Raw genomic sequence first — 21908 nt, 5'->3', positions numbered from 1 at the left:
TTGGCTTTCAAATGGCTCTGAGCTCTATGGGACTTAACATCTGAGGTCATCAGTCCCCTAGAACTTAAAACTACTTAAACCTAACTAACCTAAGAACATCACACACATCCATTCCCGAGGCAGGATTCGAACCTGCGGCTGTAGCGGTAGCGCGGTTCGAGACTGAAGCGCCTAGAACCGCTCGGCCACACCGGCCGGCCCGGGAGGTATTGCATATGACAAACATCTCTGTCCTTGACATGAGGCGGATATAAGATCACAACGCAGTCATCGCAATTAACGCTGTTTACAGTCACTTACAACCTAAACAATAGCACCGGTAAATGCGCCAGTGCAGTGAGTTTATCCAGTGGTTGTATTCGAAAAATCCGCGATAAAGTGGCTTTGAAGTAATATTATCCCTAGATGAGTGGAATAGTCTTGGGGTTACGTAATTATACTTCAATGAAACAATGTTTGTTAAGTCACCGAAGTTCGCGCTAGTGCTCGTGCAGTAGTTTTGCGGCCTGTTTTACACTGATACCCGTACAAGATCCAGATGGTGCAGCAACTGAAATTTCCTCCTTCGCAGCAACGTTCTGAATTTCCTCTTCGGTTTGTGGCACGGATCGATGTTGATCGCATGCGGTTGTGCAATACTCTATAAAGTGACGAGGCGTATTTTACACTACAGGATGCAGCGTATACACAGAACTGCCGAATTTGGGGTACTGGTATATCGCATTTTGTACCCGAAGAGCCACTGCGCTCGCCGTATGTGACTGTGTGATGTGGATTCACAAGCACCTTTATTCTCTGTCCGTTGTTCAATCGAGACTTTATTCCAAAACATGTGAGTCCTGGTTTGGAAGAGTGCAACTGTGTGGAAACCACTATTTCACTATTTCTGAGCCAACACCTCATGACACTCACCCAGTGAAAGATCTAGTTAAATCAACCTTCCACGACCGTGTTATTTCCAAAGGTTTTCTAGCTGCATGGCCTGAAAGATGATCTGATCCGAATCCAAGTGATTTTTGACTCTGGGGATATCTAGAAGGACGCATTTACCATGGAAACGTTCAGTCTCTACCTGATCTGAAGACAGCGTACGGGAACACGTGGCTCAGACTCCACCGGATCTGCTGCAACTACTGTTGATCATGTCGTTTTACGGCTGCAACATCACAACAACGTCTCCGATGCTCATAGTGAACAAACTGTGTTAACGGTACTTAATAATAAAATCAACATTATGCCTTTCTCATTTGTTTCACCTTTCCTGCCCACGTTCCGTTCCTAATCCTTTACATATGGAAATATTTCTTCACGTCTTTCTTGCATTCATAGCACCAGTTTTGCACCTGTTGGCCCAAGTTATCACTATTGTTTTACGTAAATCGGTTCCGCATCAACGTATTAGCGTAACTACCAAGTTTCGCTGCCATATGATAATTACAGCTACTTCGTGAGTAGCTGCACTTTAATTATAACCACCGAGCAGAAACGACTTAGCATGTGCTCTGTGATATCATGAAACAGAACGGAAGAGAAGCACCAGCATTAATACTTATGTCACTGTTGCTCCCATTCGGAATGATGCAAGAAATCATGTTTTGATTCCGTATTGCCTCCCGAAGATCATCCCTATAAAGTTTGGTATCCATACAGTAAATTAACTGTTGTAATTAGAACATACTAATGTTACCCCATACTCTTGATATGTGTTATACTTAAAAAACGTTTATGACATATGTAAATACACGCACGGATAATGTATATTCAAACACATCGATATAATTACATGCGGGCCTGTATACTCCGCAGTGGTAACCGAGACGCGGCGAGACGTACAGTGACTCAAAAATGTAATCGCCCTACATTAGAACGTACAATATCACAAGCAGATTCATAAAAATATAGCTAATAAACGAGCAATAATTATTTTCCTTACATCCGTTAATATCTACATTTCGAATTAAAACGCTGTTTGAGTTCATATGTTGTTTAAAGTGGACGTTATTTAAAAAACCATACTCCAGTTGATGTCAAACATGATCCTGAGTACGTTGCTGCACTGACACACGTCTCTCTCCCTTTCCTTATGCAGCAGTGTTTCATTCAAATAGTTCCCTACATCTTTTTTCCAAAGCCACTGCGCGAAACTACACAAGAAGCGAGAGAAACCTTCATTAGGTTGTTTCGAAAACAAGAATCTTTTCAAGAAATTGTAGAAACCACTGATAGCTCTAGAGCCTCAGAAACCGTTGTACCACCTCCATGTCGACAAACGAGGACCTATGAATCCTATGTCAATGGTAGATACTTGCATACACACACGGCGAGGAGCACTTACACACACACACACTATACTAGTGTTAAGATGCTATTCATATTGCAATATTAACTTTTTATTAGGTTTCATTTACAAAAAATCATTTGCGATGGAGAATGATTTTAGGCTTGTCTCCGTGTGGTAAAGAATTCCTCAGGTTGGTGATGGGGATGGGGATGGGGCTACGTGTATACATATCAGTGTTTATTCAAATGGTTCAAATGGCTCTAAGCACTGTGGGAGTTAACATCTGAGGTCATCAGTCCCATAGACTTAGAATTACTTAAACGTAAGAAACCTAAGGACATCACACACATCTACAGCATAGCCTCTGTATTGGCTCCAAGTTGGGTGATATTACACCAGCCCACGGACGATATTACATACATAATGAATTTAGAACGCATAAACATATTATTTGGAATATACTGTTGTATGGCATGTAGTTTTGGCGGAGGAAAAATGTGTGTGTACTTAATGTATGTGTTGTAAGATGGCAAGAACTATGCCCCTTACATGAAGTCATTAACGATCACCTAACTCACGTTGAGCGAATAGTAGGGCTGAACAAAATAGCTGACAAGGCACAATGCATCTTGTAGAGGGTATAGTATGGATGTAGTGGAATAATTAATGTCGGGTGATGGTTTTAAAGTAATTCACACAACATGATAACTTTGTGGAAGCAAGTCGCTTTACTGGACGCTAGTTTACCCCAGGGAAGTATTTGAACGTGGCCGGCCGGGGGAACGGCTAAAGGATGCGACAATAGGCAGCTTAGGGCGGCTCAAGCTCTGAGAAAGCGGTAGCGCAGCGCGGCCTCCAGCCACCTTAAGATGAGTGACAGTGAGTGGGTTGTTGACCCCGACTCCATGCTGGTGTACCGGGAAACAGATGGAGAACTTGTGCGCCTTTTGATAAATGTCCATCATCCCGTTTTCTGTGAAACATGCGACAAAGCCGCGCAAGCTACTACGGTGGAGCAGTCAACAGAGGTCAAAATATGCGTGTTCATGACTATAGCAACTTCACGCTGAATTCACAGTCCACAGAGCCTGAAGAAAATCAGGTGAAGAGCGACAGCATGAAATACGCCAGCCTCTGATGGGAATGTAGGACCAAGGAATTTGAAGTACTCTCCTGGGAGTCAGAATTCCGGAAAACTTGATGTTTGTGCAGACGCTAACCTTGATGGGTGGCCTGGGGGGAGCTAAATAGAAGAAGTTGAGAAGAAGGGAAATTTTGTGGGAATTTGTTCACTTCCCAGATCAGGCATTGGTCGGCACTGGGAAGCGACGCATAATTAACGCGACTTCACTGCAATTGGCGTAAGTGATTTTGCTGGAGGGGAAACTGAGGTGAAGAGCGGACTAGCAAAAGTCTCAGGAGAGATCTTACGTTCCCAGCTGTCCTAGAGTGCGGACGTGGCATTCTTTACTCAGCTTGCCTGAGAAAGAGTGAGCATCTCTGCAGTTTAGGACTTAGCAAATGGAACGATTGAGCTTGGAGATTGAATGAATTGGTTCAGCTATGTACTGAGCAAGATAGCTAGGAGTGAATAGACGAGCGCAGCCTTGCAGCACCACGAGGTCGGCCGACGTCCACACAACGACGCCGCTCTGCCATGCTCTATTCGGTGATATTGCGCCTGCTCCGGCCACTGATTAATTTGTTGGATCACGTCGGCAAAGTTTCCACGAGGGTTTCATGGGCCGTGTACTGTAGAATTCTTCTCTCACTTCACATTACACCTGGGTCAGTCGATAGGAATTACTTTTGAGTTATCGAGCTTTACTCCATGCAAACGCAATTTATTACCACTGCCTGGTAGGAGAGTAATGTAATGTGATGATTCAAGGTGGTGAGTTAAAATAAATTTGTGTTAATCGACTGCATCTGTTTTCAATCAAGTAGTTGAAATCTCAAGTCACTTTCTTAATTAATTTTATGTTCAACATTTGCATCTCATGGTCAATAGCTGCATATAACATCAATGTGCACCCCTTTTTAAATAAAAGTGATCAATTCTGGATCAATTAATGTCAACACTGCCACCGCAGTTCAATCAGGAGTCACAGGGCCTTATTACTTTCTCTGCGTTATCCAATATTGCGGCAGTTTTGCACTCTCTGTTGATCTGTTAGTCAATTAGCTGGGGTGAACACACGCCAGAACCAGATAAGTGACGGGTGGGGTGTTACAGTGTATATGAGACGAAATTGTAATAAATCAATATTTTTCCAACAATCTATAATATCTGTTTAATTCCATGTTTCCCCGGAAATAGATGTATCTTATTTTCCCCGGTACGTATAATAAACGAATAAAAGGTCTTACTTCTCAAATAGAGCAAGAGAAAAACGAATGTCTATACGCCTTCGTATGTGTCTTAATTTCTCGTATCTTACCTTCGTGATCCTTACGCGCTATTTACGCTGGCGACAGTAGAACCGTTTGGAATCAGCTTTAAATGCCGGTTATCTAAGTTTTATCAATAGTGGTTCTCCAAAAGAACGTCGCCTTTCTTCAAGAGGTTCCCATTTGAGCTCATGAACTTACGTGTTGTTCGAACCTACCGGTTACAAATCTAGCAGTTCGTCTCTGAACTATTTCGATGTCTTCCTTCAATCCGACCTGATACGAATCCAAATTACTAGAGCAGTACTCAAGAATTGGTCACACCACGGCCCTATATGCGGTCTTCTTCACAGGTCAACCATTCTTCCCTAAAATTCTCCCAATAAACCGAAGTCGACCATTCGCCTTCCCTACCACAGTTCTCACATGCTTGTTCCATCTCATATCATTTTGCAAAGTTTCGCCCAGATCTTTGTGTGAAGCAGGACATTAGCAATACTGTCTCCGAACATTACGGCTTTTATCTTCCTACTCATCCACATTAACTTACATTTTTCCACATTTAGGGCTAGGTACCATTCATCACACCAACTGCAAATTTTATCTACGTCGTCTTGTGTATACCTACTGTTACTCAACTTCGACACCTTACCGTACACAACGGTATCAGCAAAGAACCGGAGATCGCTGCCCACCATTTCTGCCAAATGATTTATGTATATAGAGAACAACAGCGGCCCTATCACACTTTCTGGGGCTCTCCTGACGATGCCCTTGTCTCTGACGAACACTCGCCGTCGAGGACAACAAAGTGAGTTCTATTATTAAAGGAGTCTTCGAGCCACTCATACATCTGTGAACTTATTCCACATGCTAGTACCTTCATTAACATCCTGCAATGGGACACTGTCTCAAATGCTTTCCAGAAATCTAGAAATATGAAATCTGCCTGTTGCCCTTCATCCATAGTTCTCAGCATATCATCTGAGAAATGGTCAAGCTGACTTTCGAACGAGCAGTGTTTTCTGAAACTATGCTGATTCGTGGACATAAGCTTCTCAGTCCCAATAAAATTTATTATGTTGGAACCGAGAAGCTAAGTCTGCACATTATTATACTCTTTAGAAATTTAAGATGATGGCATAACTAGTTACATGATAATAAAGTCGTATTTTCTTAAAGATGTAATCAAATTGTATTGCACTATGACGTTAGGTTATTATTAGTGCTGTATATCTACCTGATATTTCTTTATTTTGTTTGATATATCGAAGAAAGTGCTAAAGGTCGGTAGGGAATGTATTATGCAAACTTCCGACCGAATATATCCATCGAGAGGTTTTTATAGGTATGTGTGTATCTTAATTCATTTCCAGTAATAAAATGATGTGATGAAGAATTTTCTCACACACTACCAGTCAACTAGACTACTGTCTACGAAACATACCTATGACTGAAGAACTACTTTGGTCAGAATATCCAGTATCTGTAGCACGTTGTAAGATTCGAGTAAATCCATTAATTTTTTTATCTCTGGAGGATCAGTCGGAAATGTTGTAGTTAAAATTACTTTTGAGCTGGGGAGTGAAAATAACGATCATTCACATGGATAAACAAAAAACACTTTCTTTATCCCTGTAGGTTGCAGCTACATAAGCTATCGAAACACTTTTAGCAAACTCATACATCATCCTATGTTTCTTAATTACTCGGCCTGTGACGTATGTTCATATAATACGTGAATGTATCTGGGGAAAGAGAAAGATAAAAGAAGGACGCTGATTTCAGAGTACTCAGCTACGTGATAAACAGTGACAGACAAAAAATCACAATACCAAGACGGAGATACGCAACATAAACGTGAGTTGGTACGCGTTTTCCTACATCTGAAGAATGATGTTTCTTCAAATTCCGCGACAGCCGCGTAAGAGTGGTGCTGGTTGCGCCCCTATGAGGATGCAAATGAGGTTTGCTTTAAATACACGCTGTAACGATCGTGAGAGTTGGTTATCTCTGAGATTGGGCATGGCGAGCTGATGTCAGTCAAGAATGCGTTTAAGGCGACAAAGACACCATTATCAACATCTCACTGAGTTTGAACGAGATCGTGTAAACGGATAAGAGAAGCTGATGTTCGTTCTGCGATACAGCAGTAAGATTTGATAAGACTGTAGCCTTTTTACATGACTGGAAGCGTTGTCACGAGAATGTGCGGGCGCAAGATGACCGGGCTCCAGACAGCTACGCGATATTGCCGAGAGGGAATACCATCGTGTTAGGCGTATGGCTGTGGCGCATCGTACTGCATCTGCACCAGCAATTTGAGCAGCAGTTGGCTCCAAAGTGACACAACGAACTGTTACAAATCGGTTACCTCAAGGACAGCTCCGAGGCCGACGCCCTGTAGCGTGCATTCGACTGTCTCCAAACCACCGCCATTTGCGACTTTGCGCATTCGACTGTCCCCAGACCACCGCCATTTGCGACTTCAGTGGTGTCGAGTTAGAGCTCATTTGAGGACAGTGTGGAGGTTTGTTGTGTTTGCTGATGTAAGCTGTTCCTGCCTCGGCGGCAGTGATGACCACGTGTTGGTTAGAAGGAGGCCAGTTGAGGGCCTGAAACCAACTTCTCTGCCTGCTATACACAATGGACCTACACCTGGAGCTATGGTCTGGGGTGCGATTTCGTACGACAACAGGAGTACTCTCATGGTTATCCCACGCGCCCTGACTGGAAATTTGTATGTCAACCTGGTGATTCGACCTGTTGTGCGGCTATTTATGTTCAGCATTCCAGAGGGTGGTTTCCAACAGGATAACGCTCGCCCACTTAATGCTATTGTAACCCAACATGCTACAGAGACTATCAAAATGTTACCCTTGGCCTGCTCGATCACCAGATTTGTCTCCAATCGAGCACATATGAGACATGATCTAATGACAACTCAATTGTCATCCACAAACAGTATTAACAGTCCCAGTTCTGACAGACTAAGTGCAACAGGCATGGGACTCCATCCCACTAACTGACATGCAGCACCTCTACAACACAGTGCAAGCACGTATGCATGATTGCATTAAACATTCTGGCAGTTACACAGGTTATAAATGTAGCAGCATTTCACGTTTGTAATGGCGTATCCCACGCTTACATTAACCTGTGATCTTGCAATGTTAATCTCTTAAATATGGTTAGGTAGACAAATGTATTCCCGAAATTTCATTAGTCTTCATTAATTATTTTTTGTTGTTGTGATTTTTTCCGTATAGGAAGTGACTGTTTACCAGTAACCGGAGATACGTACTTACGTCAGTGATTGGTTGCACTGCGCCGCTACTGCAGACGCATTTGCGCTATTCGTTTATGAATGCCCATATGTAAATTCCCGAGAACCACCGCAGAAGCAACGTCCTTTAAGATTCTGTTCACATGTTATTCATCACGTCTCGTCTCTGCTCTACACTCATTTTGGTTGGTGGTAGCTCAACCTTCTCTATAACATAACCTGCAACATACGGAAATAATAAATATATCTTACACGCGCACGCGCGTGGACACACACACTTGCACGCACACACACACACACACACACACACACACACACACACACACACACACACACACACACGGTTAGAAGCAATACATGTTGGGCGTACATTGAGGATTTTGAATAGCTCTATCTTGCTGCTGTGGCTCATCTCCACCGCAATCTGAGATTTAAGTTGTAACATATATGACATGAAGGATTGTGTGACAACGTACAAGACGATGGGACGGGTAGAAATGAGTCAATAACGTTCACCCTCTTGGACATTCGCTATGGATAGAGAAGAGGTAATATTGTCATCGTCGTCGAGGATAGCTATAACTGTAGCCCGGAAAAAACGAAAAGAAATTAGATTCCTGACTATAAAATCAAATTCTAAATGAGGATGGGGGGGGGGGGGGACAATTACTGTCCACTGATTCCAACGGCTGTATTGGTACTTCATTCGCAAATGTTTCTACGAATGCTAGTTGACAGAATTTTTCACCATCCATATGCAAATCAACTGATGAGGAGATTCCGAAAAGGTTACATCCTCCACTGGGGAGAAAAAATTGCTTACAAATTAATTCTTGACGGTGAGTTCTCGCACTATCAGGGCACGCCATACTGATGTATATGTAATTAATGTTTTCACTTCCAGTGACAGCCGCATATATAGCTACAATATTTCACATTCAGCGTTCGTAGCGATTGGTGCTTCGTTCCTCTTTACAAGGGAGTCACTGCTTTTGGAAATATGAGGATCATCGCCGGTGATAGTGAGATGGCGGTATTCAGAAGACTTCCAACAATGACATCGTAAAGTTGCACTCATTTCATACAGAGATAACCCCAAGTTATGTATTAGATTACATTGTCATACAGGATGACGAACGCCCTACAATCAACGCCGTGGAGCGGTTAGGGGGTAAGTTCAATTATTTGATTATAAAATGCTGTGCCCTAAACACACGTTCATAGATGATTCCGATTTACTTTCAATGCATATTCATCGTTGTCACCCTTTACACGTTATCCGGACTCAAAAAAGTTGTTCATTCTTTTAGCTTTAGATTCATGAAGATTCCAACATAAAAAAGCGTTCATTGGTTGGTATGAGTGAACTGTTACGTTCTTCACTCCAAAGACTCTCTCCACGCTTCTGCATCCTGTGGTGCAGGTCTCCATTTCAAGCCCACTTACTGAATTCCATTTCCAGTTTTTCACCCTCAAATACTAAAACGACGATATTTCCTTCTACCTTGGTTTTATCATTAAATCTATTTTCTTTGCCCAATTCGATTCAGCACACCTTCGTCAGTTACTCTATCTACTCATTTAACCTTCGATATTCTTCTGTAGTACCTCATATCGCAAAAGAAATCTGTTTGTCAGAATTGCTCAAAGTATGTAGTAGCAATTTACGGAGTAATCATAACAATCACAACCCTCTTCCGCCCGCTCCCCCCCACCCCCCCCCCAACACGCACACACACCGAGTCTCATGAAATTTTATTTACTACCGAGATTATTTTCAATCATGGTAGTTTTAAAAAAATTTATTGAGGGACGTGTGGAGCGCATTAACACCAAAGAATATTTGAAGAATAGTACATGAAGGAAAAACAAGCAGTATACTACTCACACATGGCCAGTTTTTTAGCACAGAGAAGCCGATTTTCTCAGGTCACAAATTCACAAAAAACTGGTTTCCCCAGTAAAACTTCGCAAAGCGGTTATCCATCCAAGCGTCCGTCTTCCTCCTGCTTACACGTGTATTTATTCACGATGTGTCAATTGTGGAAAACCTGCTTAGACCAACCATTTCATTCTTGACCTTTCAAATTTCATCGTATACCTTACAGCTTATTCCTTTTTTTGTTCTAGAGCCTATAACCGTATATTATTCCCACACCTTTTCTCCCCAGAGCTCCATTTTAATAAATTCCGTGTTGCACACTACCTATTTACTCATTCAAAAACAAAATATAGTAGTATCTATTGTCAATATGTATTGGAGGAATATAAAAAAAAGTTCAGATGTGTGTGAAATCTTACGGGACTTAACTGCTAAGGTCATCAGTCCCTAAGCTTACACGCTACTTAACCGAAATTATCCTAAGGACAAACACACACACCCATGCCCGAGGGAGGACTCGAACCTCCGCCGGGACCAGCCACACAGTCCATGACTGCAGCGCCCAGACAGCTCGGCTAATCCCACGCGGCGGACGAATATCAGTTATACTAATGTACATACGGGAGTATGAGTCCAGGAGTCCTCGCATTTGTGGAGGACAATATGCACGACTTCAGGGAGATGGTGGAGGAGTGTGGGTTCACGCCCTTCTACAATATACACTGAGGCGACAAAAGTAATGGGACAGCGATATGCACATATACAGGTGGCTGTAGAATAGCATACACAAGGTATAAAGCGGCAGTACATCGTCGGAGCTGTCACTTGTACTCAGGTGATTCATGTAAAAAGGTTTCCAGCGTGGTTATGGTCGCATGACGCGGAGAGGTAGTAAGAGCCAGACGCATGGGACATTCCACTTCGGAAATCGTTAGGGAATTCAATATTTGGAGATCCACAGTGTCAAGAGTGTGCCGAGAATACCTAATATCAGGCTCTACCTCTCACCATGCTCAGGGCAGTGACTGACGGCCTTCACTTAACGACAGAGAGCTGCTGAGTTTCCGCAGTGTCAGTGGCTAACAGACAAGCAACACTGGGTGAAATAACCGCAAATATCAATATAGGTCGTACGAATAAGGTAACTATTAGGACACTGCCCCGAAATTTGGCATTAATTGGTTATGGCAGCAGACGACCGACGCCACTACCTATGCTAACAGCACAGCATAAGCAACTTCTGTCCTGGGGTCGTGACCGTATCGGTTGAACCCAAGAGGACTGGAAAACCGTGGCCTGATGAGATGAGTCCAAATTTCAGTTGGTAGGAGCTGATGGTAGGTTTCGAGTGAGATGCAGACCCCACGAAGCAATGAACCCAAGTTGTCAATAAGGCACTGTGCAAGCTAATGATGCCCCCACAGTGGTGTGGGCTGTGTTTACATGGAATGAACTGGGTCTTCTGGTCCAACTGAACCGATCATTGACTGGAAATGGTTATGTTCGGCTAGTTGGAGACCATTTGCAGCAAAAAAGGATCGGATTTTTATCGATATCAAGGCGCCATGCCACTTAGCCGCATTTGTTCGTGACTGGGTTGAAGAACGTTCAAAAATGGTTCAAATGGCTCTGAGCACTATGGGACTCAACTGCTGTGGTTATCAGTCCCCTAGAACTTAGAACTACTTAAACCAAACTAACCTAAGGACATCACACACATCCATGCCCGAGGCAGGATTCGAACCTGCGACCGTAGCAGTCGCACGGTTCCGGACTGCGCGCCTAGAACCGCGAGACCACCGCGGCCGGCTGAAGAACGTTCTGGGCAATCGGAGCGAATGGTTTCGCCACTCAGATCGCCCGACGTAAATCCCATCGAACCTTTATGGCACATAATCGGAAGTTCAGTTCGTACACAAAATCCCGCAGTGGCAGCACTTACTGAATTATCGACAGATATAAAGACAGCATGGCTCAATATTTCTGCAGGGGACTTCCAATGACGTATTGAGTCCATGTCAAGTCGAGTTTCTGCACTATTCCGGGCAAAAAGAGGCCCGATGCGATATTAGGAGTTTCGTGATCTTAGTGACTAGAAACGGAATACCTCGACGATGAGGTAAATGACATATTAACGGAGACCGAGTAGGAGGAGGAAGAGGAGAATGCACAGCAGAGAGAGGCGTACGTACGTTTTTCTCGTGGTGTACTAACTACCATTAAAGCCTTCGGCCGTTCATATCAATTCGCATGGTAGTGGAATGATACTATGTAAAGATCTCTCCATCTCTAATGACCTCGTTGTTGACGGGACGTTAACCAATGTCCTCCTCCTCCTAAAGATCTCAACATATACCTGTAAACTAGGAGGAGACTACTCACACGAACAATATGGGTATTTTACATAGGTGGTACATTTTTAGTTGGGGAAACATTTTTTCTCCCTCAATCCAGGATATTGTTAAAGTGTCATTACAGACATCAGAATCCTATATTGAGAGGGTAAACATCGTACTTGTAATTCAGGTGTGCAACACATTTCACCGGCCGGGGTGACCGAGCGGTTCTACAGTCTGGAACCGCGCGACCACTATGGTCGCAGGTTCGAATCCTGCTTCGGGCATAGATGTGTGTGATATCCTTAGGTTAATTAGGTTTAAGTAGTTCTAAGTTCTAGGGGACTGATGACCTCAGAAGTTAAGTTCCATAGTGCTCAGAGCCATTTGAACCATTTTTTTGCAACACATTTCTGCAGTCCAGTCCAAAACATGAATTGGGATCAGAAAATGAACGACGTATTTGAGCACTGGCTGTTAACTGTTTATTTCAGCAGCAGCAAGCTTTGGTAGACACTTCGACAGTGCTTAATAAATGTGGTGGTATTTGTTTAGGATTCATAGCACTGGAAGGCGGTCATACAATGCTGTGCTTACAGAGAATGTCATTATTTTTTGATCACAATAGTATGTGGTACGTAATCGTACAATAGGTGCTTTTGATTAGATAGCGTATGACATTACGTGTCGGATAATCAACCACACAACTGTAAGTTGCCAGATAACAAATAGTATTCTGCGGTAGGTGTCATATAAAACTTACGGCTAGCTTTGCCAGTCGTAGAGGTGCAGCTTATATTACGTGGTGAGCTGAGTTATCGTGATTGCGACATGTCTCTAGCTTCGAGACGCTGCTGACGTCGCGTGGCGGGTAGAACTTGAGGATCATTTAGTAATCGCGAAATCGTTACGGAGATGACAGATAAACTCCAGAGGAACACTCTGCAGGAGAGACCCTCAGTAGCTCGGTACGGGCTTTTGATAAAGTTTCGAGAACATACCTTCACCGAAGAGTCAAGCAGTATTTTGCTCCCTCCTACGTATATCTCGCGAAGAGACCATGAGGATAAAATCAGAAAGATTAGAGCCCACACAGAAGCATACCGACAATCGTTCTTTCCACGAGCAATACGAGACTGGAATAGAAGGGAGAACCGATAGAGGTACTCAGGGTTCAAATGGCTCTGAGCACTATGGGACTTAACATCTGTGGTCATCAGTCCCCTAGAACTTAGAACTACTTAAACCTAACTAACCTAAGGACATCACACACATCCAAGCCCGAGGCAGGATTCGAACTTGCGACCGTAGCAGTCGCGCGGGTCCGGACTGAGCGCCTAGAAGGTACTCAGGGTACCCTCCGCCACACAACGTCAGGTGGCTTGCGGAGTATGGATGTAGATGTAGATGTAGATGTAGGCACAGCGTACAGCTGACGCGTGTCGTGTGACCGCTCGCCGAAGCGGTGGACGCCCGCGCCCCGAATCAATAAATACAGGATATCGTTTATAGATATCCCCCAGCGGTCGAACAAGGAGGAGACGGAGAAAGATCATTTTATAAATGGCGAGTGAAATTTTTTAGTGTACAGAGAAGCTTTGGTCCTTGGCTGCGAGCAGCCATCGACCGTGGTCACATCCGAGGGCGTGTAGACAATGTCTCCAAAGTTATTACTTCAATTCGTCGCGAGCATCATAAGAAACGTAAGTGGGGTTATGGGCAGATAGAACGATACACAGATTTTTTAAATTTTTATGTTACCCTTTTTTCTATTTTAGACAAAAAGCCATGAGAATCCTCCCCAAAGTATAATGTGGTTATAGATAAAAAAACATAGTATTTTTCACCCCGACCAGTAACGATCGAAATTCTGTAAGGCTGTGGTCATAGTGCGCTCTGAGACTGATATGTCTTGACCACTGTAATTATTAATTTTATACTACCTCACGCTTTCCGGCCTTACGCCATTCTCAAAGGCTCAAAATTTCTATAATACTTTCTTAGGTACAATGAAACAGTTCGTCAAACATGGATACCAACAAATTCAGTTTCATTTTTATATGTTAGAGATATTTTGAGCCTTTGAGAAGGCTGGATCAGTGGCGGATACAGAAAAACCTCAAGGAGGGAGCGCTAAAGATATCTTGCGCTGTGTTTACTTTTACCGTAATAAAAAACAATCAAGTCACATGGAAAGTTTAAGAAAGTTTTATTTAAACTGATTATAGACATACAAGACAATACCATCTTATGATATAAAAAAGTTACAGTTGTGGTTCTTTTCCTTAAATAATGAATCCTATGCGCCTATTCTTCCTGGCAAATTGGTCAGTTACATCGTCAACAGAACAATCAATGTCAGGGTGAGCGTTCAACAGACCGAAGCCATTAAGTCGATCCGCCTTCATTGTCGACCTCAGGCATGTCTTTCTACGACGCAATGTTGAAAACCTTCTTTCTACTGTAACAACAGATGCAGGTAGACAAGCAAATATTTTGTTTAGCGTGTGTAAAGTAGGATAGTCATATCTAGGACAAACAGACAATGCTTGCATAACAGAATCATGATCATTAAGGGCGTTTATGCTAGTTTGCTTGTACTGAAGAATCTCTCCCATTAGTCTCTTTTTAATCACACTCTTCTTCAAATAACGGCACTGATTCAATTTATATGCCAGATCATTACCGTCATGTTTAAGTAATTGTGAGGGCAAGAGTATGTTGAATTTTAAATGATAAACATTTTCTTCAGCAAAACTTTCTCTCATGTCAGTCGTAACATGGTCCAGTATTGGAACAAAAACAGTTCTTTTCCAATATGTCATAGCATCATCATTAGATCGCAGTTTTCCCTGTGTCTTTGTCTGCCTGTAGGACGAGGAACACTCATCTCCACGTCTAACTCTTCCATAACTGCCTTAGCCTCTTCAACAATAAGGGCAAAATCGCAATCAGCATTAGCTCTCGTGCCGTCTTACACCTTGAGCGTCGAACTTAATTTTGATTTTACCATCGCAACCTCCAAGCTAGGGTCTGGTAAGATTTTGCTGACTGGATATGTTATGCTAATAATGTCACTCAGTGTAAACAGAGTGATAATAAACTCGCTATTTAGAGAGAGTTGGAAAGAGAATAATGGCTTTGGCAGCCGTTGTTCTATCCCTCCAACATTGTATTTCTTTAAGAACTTTGCAAGCTGTTCCGAGATCAGCTGCGAATTGAATAACAGCATCATGTCAATCAACCCATCTCGTTTGACAATGTGACTGCAGCGAGTGTTTTTGGAGACTCTTCAATGTTGCGAACCGCTTGCTAGACGCTGTAAATAACGATACAACTTCACGATACAACTTCTTCAATAGTGCCAAGTGAGTTTGTTATACTTGTAACATAGCAACTTCCAGAGACAGCGAGGCTGAGCTGATGAATTCGACACGGTGATACTTGCGCGTTGATAGCTTTCTTTTTTATTGTAGCAACAGCTCCTTTCAGTTCTGACATATTAACTGAGCAACCATCACAGCCTGTATCCACACAGTTTTCCAGTGACAGAGAAAAACTTTCCATTCTCCTTAGAATCGTGGTAACTAATATTTCACCAGTAAAACTACGCTCTTCATATTGACTCTCTTGAGGTTCATCGTTAATGTTTCCACTACAATCATTGTCTTTATGGATGTCAACGAAGCCGGCCGCGGTGGTCTCGCGGTTCTAGGCGCGCAGTCCGGAACCGTGCGACTGCTACGGTCGCAGGTTCGAATCCTGCCTCGGGCATGGATGTGTGTGATGTCCTTAGGTTTAAGTAGTTATAAGTTCTAGGGGGCTGATGACCACAGCTGTTAAGTCCCATAGTGCTCAGAGCCATTTGAACCATTTTTGATGTCAACGAAACCCAAAAATCTTTGGTGTAATTTTCCGTCACCATCAACATATTTTGCAGTTAAACTCAGTTGGGCGATGTGCGCTACGTCCGAAGTCTCATCGAAGATTATGCTGTAATAACGAAAATCTTTTATTTCCTCCAGTATTCTCGATAACGTCACTGTTTCACAGCATGAAATAAGTTCGTTACACGTTGTTTTACTTATGTAAGTGGCGTTCGCTTTAGTGGTGTCAAGGTGATGTCTCCAGCATCAATTCTATATCTTAGAAGAGCTCTAAAATTTTCCTCGTTACTCACGATACTTTCACGATCATTTTCGTTTTCTAGTAGACTCCCATCATCTCTGTGCCCCCGCAGAGGAATATTTTGCTTTCCATGAAATATGATTGGTTTTGTTATAGGTACAAGATGGTCTCTGTTTTCCCTAATGCTTTCCAGTCTATGCCTTGACAAATGATGCAGCGCTTGGTCTACAGGGCCTGCGATAGCTGAGAAGAGAGAAAGAGAGACAACTGATTTGTGATCTCAAGTTCACGGTTTTGCATCAGTTGGTCGGCCAGAGTAGCCGAGCGGTTCTAGGCGCTACAGTTTGGAACCGCGCGACCGCTACGGTCGCAGGTTCGAATCCTGCCTCGGGCATGGATGTGTGTGAATTCCTTAGGTTAGTTAGGTTTAACTAGTTCTAAGTTCTAGGGCACTGATGACCTCAGAAGTTAAGTCCCATAGTGCTCAGAGCCATTTTTTTGCATCTGTTGACGCTCCAACGTGGTACTTGAGCTGAGAGTGGGTCTCTTTACTAGTAAGTTTGTCAAACTTTGTCAGTGGTTCTCACACAAGTTTCTTGGTGATAATATATTTATTTCCTCCAACCATTTTGTTATTCACAAAAACTGAACAGTTAATGCAAAGAAGTTCCTTTTTAAGTTGTGAGAACATCAGCCATTGATACTGTTCAAAGTGATTATCGTACACTTGTCTGCATTCAACCCGTCCCCTCTTGTTGTGCTCGGAAGTAGGAAAGATATAACCTTTTCCAGGTTTCCTTGAAGCTGTGAGAAGCTAGTGTTTTATATCGTCACTAATATTACCTGACGCTAATATATCCAAATAATTGCCAATATCCGTGGGATTAAAGGAATCAGTCGATGAACTTTGTTGTGGGAGTTTCGACGAAGTGCTGGGCTCTTCCTGTACATCTGGTGGCGTTTTTTCAGCTGGATGGTGACCGAAATGTTCAGATATTTGTACTTTTCTTTCTATTATTACATAACGATCCATTTTATTGTATTGCTACTTCGTAGGTATATTAGATGCCAATTATTCTCGAATAAACACTTGATTCGCACTGAAAAACGCGACAATAGTACACTTAACACTAAAACACGCAGCATATTTCTGATATCACTAAGCACAACACTGACGTAAGTCCGTGGTAATAGCCAGTAATGGCATGTGTTCACTTTTTATCATTTCCATGTTATAGCGACGATTGTAGCTTTCAAACTGACTAGCTGGCAGCGACTCTGCGTACCTTATACTGGGTGTATCATAATTAATCGTGTAAACGCATAAAGTACACGATACTAGATGCAAAAGTCTCAGTAAACATATGGTCGAAAACGCATACCTTAAGAGCTACGAGCAATTTTTCATCTTCAGTACTGTGAAACAAATCTCTACTACCGCTAGTTCTTTATTTCTATATTTTGGAAAGTGGCAGTATGGATCAAAATAAGAAAAAAAAAGTCGAGGAAACATATGCTGTGAAACGCATACCTTAAAAGTTGCGAGCAGTTGATCATTAGAAGTGGTGTGTTTCAGAGTGGCAACGATGAACAAGTGCTCATAGCTCTTAAGGAATGCTTTTTAGAGCACATGTCTACCGGACATTTTTTCTTGTTTTAGTCCATACTAGCAGTTACCAAAATATGGAAAGCAAAGAACTTGCAGTAGAAATCATTTTTCAGCAAGAAACTACACTGGGACCCAGAGAAACTAGCAGAGGACTCCCGCAGAGATCAGTCTTGGCTCCCTTATTACTCAGTCTCTACACTGCACACCTTCGTTGCCTCTTCGCCATTAACATCCAGATATTACAATATGCAGACGACGTATGCATATATTCGGAAGGCAGTATTCTTCAGTCCTGTATTCTGAAAATGCATACCGCTCTCATACGTCTGTATGAGCTGTACACAGAAACTACCGTCGAAATCCCTGATAGCAAGTCTGTCTTATGATCCTTACGCGCCATAGTACCCAAACAATGCAACTGGGAAAACATATATTTGCAAGTCAATATCTTTGGATAATTGTCGATGATAAATGAAGATGGGCTCCTCATATCCGACATATCAGTCTCGTCAGAGAGACGATTGGAGTATGGTGGGGCTTTAATCGGTGGACTGTGATTTCTATATACATGTGCTTAGTAAGGACACACTTTGATTACGGACACTTGTGCTACGGATCAGCAACAGACAGCACGCTCCAGACTCAACAATATGCAGTAAAAAGCCTTACGTATAGCTACTGCGCTGCTCATGTCAACGCCAAAAAACGTATTACTCGCTTAAGCGAATAACCTACCATTAAACTTACGAGGAATTTGTCTGTGAAAGAAATTCCTCCTGCGACTCTGTTTCTACGAATATGAGCCCCTGAACGAAAAAATTCGGGAATTAACATCCTATTGGGTGTGCGGAAGATACCGGATAAATAAGCATCTCCCACCAGTCACGGCTGAATATACGGACAGGCAGTCACTGAGGCATCTGGTGTGGAGAACTTCTCTTCTGCAGCACAACAGGCCATACGAAACGTTGACTCTGCACATTGATGCCAAAACCAGTTTTTCGTCTCAGAACCAGGATACAAATAACGCAACGGCAATGGAATTCCTGTCTCACTATCACGATGCTTGCGTGGTGTATACGGTTGGGTCCAAGTCCAGTGAGGCGCAGGCAGTACTTATTACACGCTCCGAAGAGAACACCAAGGCTTATTTGGAAGAGGTACGGGGGGAACTACGGCTGTGACGGGCGGTCGCGAGCCGTGCTTGGGTAGCTCAGCCAGCAGAGCACATGCCGGCGAAAGGCGAAGGTCCCGAGTTCGAGTCTCGGTCTGGCACATAGTTTTAATCTGCCAAGAAGTTTCATATCAGCGCAAACTTCGCTGCAGAGTGAAAGTTTCGTTCTGGAAGGCTTATAAAAGCTGGATCAACATTACAATATTATGAATGCCGAGCTGATTGCCATTTTGGAAGCCCTACTGTCGCACAGAGGACCACAGAAGACAATAGTCATTATATCTGATAGTATATAAGCCCTACAACTGATTAGAAACCATAATAGTTTTATCAACCCCGCAGTAGCAGTAATTGTCTCTGACGTGTATCGGGAGCAGAGGAAATGCCTCGACATCGTGATGCCACGGATGAAAAAACACTCTGGGATACCTGGAAATGGACAAGTTGATGCCCTATCAAAGCAGGCATCTCTGTATGGAACTATTAAATGTGATAAAGTCCTTCTCACAGATGTAATATCCATGTTCAGAAAGCGGCTGCCCTCTGACTGGCAAGAGAAATGTTCGCAGGCATGTGAAATCAAAGGCAATCACTATGGACTGGTACATTCCAATATTCCAAGAGTACCTTGGTATAATGAGACACAAATATCAAGGAGCTTCATGACAGTTATAGCACGGCTGAACTATAATCACTGGAAGTGCAACAAACAATTATATCGGCTCAATCCAACCGTCACACATCCATGTGTTTGCTGAGAGGAAGAAGATCCAAACCATATATTTCTAAATTGTTCTCAGGACACATAGCACACAAAAGTCTTTGTAAGTAAACATCGGGCTTTTGGTCACCAGTTCTCAAGCAACCTTAAAACGCCGTCAACATCCAACGATGTAGCGACGCAGAAGGTACTGTACGAGTTTGTCAACAGTGCTAACACCAAGATATAGCTCCCTGCGCTGCTAATCTAATGCTCTTGTTACTTAGAATCCCAGGGGAAGACCGAACGCTCGATTAGGTGACTATATCTCCACGTGCTACGCTGAAGAATATGAAACGGTCAGCCTCTGTTTGTCACTGTACGTCCTATACGTATGTGCCCGAATATGGTGTATCTATGCGTGTGGCTGTAATACACAACTCTGGTTCTTGTAAACTGTACTCCTATTCTATCTAGATGGTATTTACAAATCTCAATGTAAAGTCATCAATATGGACTGACTTGGGAATATCCCAAATTTGAACCGAAAGCTGTTAATCATTTCTTATTGTGTTACCAGTAAGATTTTTATTGTATATTACCACTGTGTATTCCATTTACGTTTTTCTACTCGTTTTAGTAAACTCTGATTGTAAGCCTTGTTTTATGTTGAACTAGTCGTTTCTTAATTTTATTTAACTTCGTAATAGGGTACGACTTAAAATAATGTCTACCACGAATCGTCAAACTGTCATGTAACATTTCCTGTGGTGAGATGGATGTAAGGTCACTTTCCGGAAACCAATGAATTGGAAAAAATAAAAATTTATATAGTATTTATACGATGTACACTCGATTATCGTTGCACAGTGTATGGTTCTGCTCAGCCACCTTAATTAAATATACTCGATTTGGTTCACCATGAGGGTATCAGGCTGGCGACAAAGACATTAGAACTAGCCACATTCTCAACCTCTGTGATGAAGATACACACCTGTCATATCGTGTGGGAATGCTGTCTGACATAATTATAGTTTGTATATCAGACAGCATTCCCTTATCGTATGACAGGTATATACCTGTAAGAATTACTTATTGCAGCAGTCTTCTGTATACCACACCGTTGCTCGCCAACCCATAGAGAAATTTTTAATAAACATTAATGGGCAACGATTCTCATCGGGAATCACGCCAAGAGCTTTAGTTTAGAAAACTGTGTCGCAAAAGTCAGTGTTTTCCGTGAAGGTTGGAGCAAATCATCACACTGACTTTCTAAGTAACTCAGAGTCGTGTTAAACATGATGATTCTTTTTACAAAAACAGAACGCTTAGTCTACAGTTAGCAGTAGTTTCCTTAATCAACAGAATTTCATTCAAGTTTACACTGATGGATCTAATAATTGGAACCTTTTAGCTGTTCAATCGTTTTCTCCAGAATTCGCCTGTCAAATTAATTTACAGTCTACAGAGCAGAACACTTTGCACGTGGAGAGTGATTTAATGGATTTTAAGTAGCTGTAGCTTTGTATAAATACATGTTGGATCGCTTTCAGATGTATTCAGTCGTACACTACTAATCTACGAAAACATGACGACCTTGTATGACTGCATGGTTTCATGGCGATATGAATTAATGAAATTTTCTCGGGCTTCCAGCTTTCGACCGAGGTCTCCTCAGTCAATGACTGAAGTGAGCTCGGTCGAAACCTCTGCAAGGATGGATGGGTTCGCATTAGTTCTGGCCTCAGCGTATTATTCAGTATCCTGACTTTTCGTCAATGACTGAGGAGCGCTCTGTCGAAAGCTCGTGGGATTTTAACCACCTGACGCTGTTGGAAGCCCGAGAAAATTTTATTAATGATGACACCTTACTGGTATTTTTGCGCCTTGCCAGAATAATTAGGATTTGAAACATTCGTCTTCCATGATTTCTGACTTTGCATGTGGGATCTAAGCAATACCGAACAATCTACTTGATTTACTGAAAGCTTTTTTTTTTCGGAGAACTACCGAGAGCCATGGAAATATCACGAAAAGTCAGTATACTGAAAAATGCACTCTCTCCATCCTTGTAGAAGTTCCTAAGGCTTCCATGATTAGCCAGCACACATGATATACGCA

The 21908-nt window shown here is 42.5% G+C and overlaps 1 pseudogene; it reads left to right on the top strand.

The window, feature by feature from the left end:
* Positions 1-21908, top strand: part of LOC124722534 — a 68212-nt pseudogene that overhangs the window by 45804 nt on the left and 500 nt on the right.

Source organism: Schistocerca piceifrons, chromosome X (genome assembly GCF_021461385.2).
Source record: "Schistocerca piceifrons isolate TAMUIC-IGC-003096 chromosome X, iqSchPice1.1, whole genome shotgun sequence".
NCBI lineage: Eukaryota > Metazoa > Arthropoda > Insecta > Orthoptera > Acrididae > Schistocerca > Schistocerca piceifrons.
The sequence above is the reverse complement of the archived record's forward strand: the minus strand, read 5'-3'. Positions and strand labels throughout refer to the sequence as shown.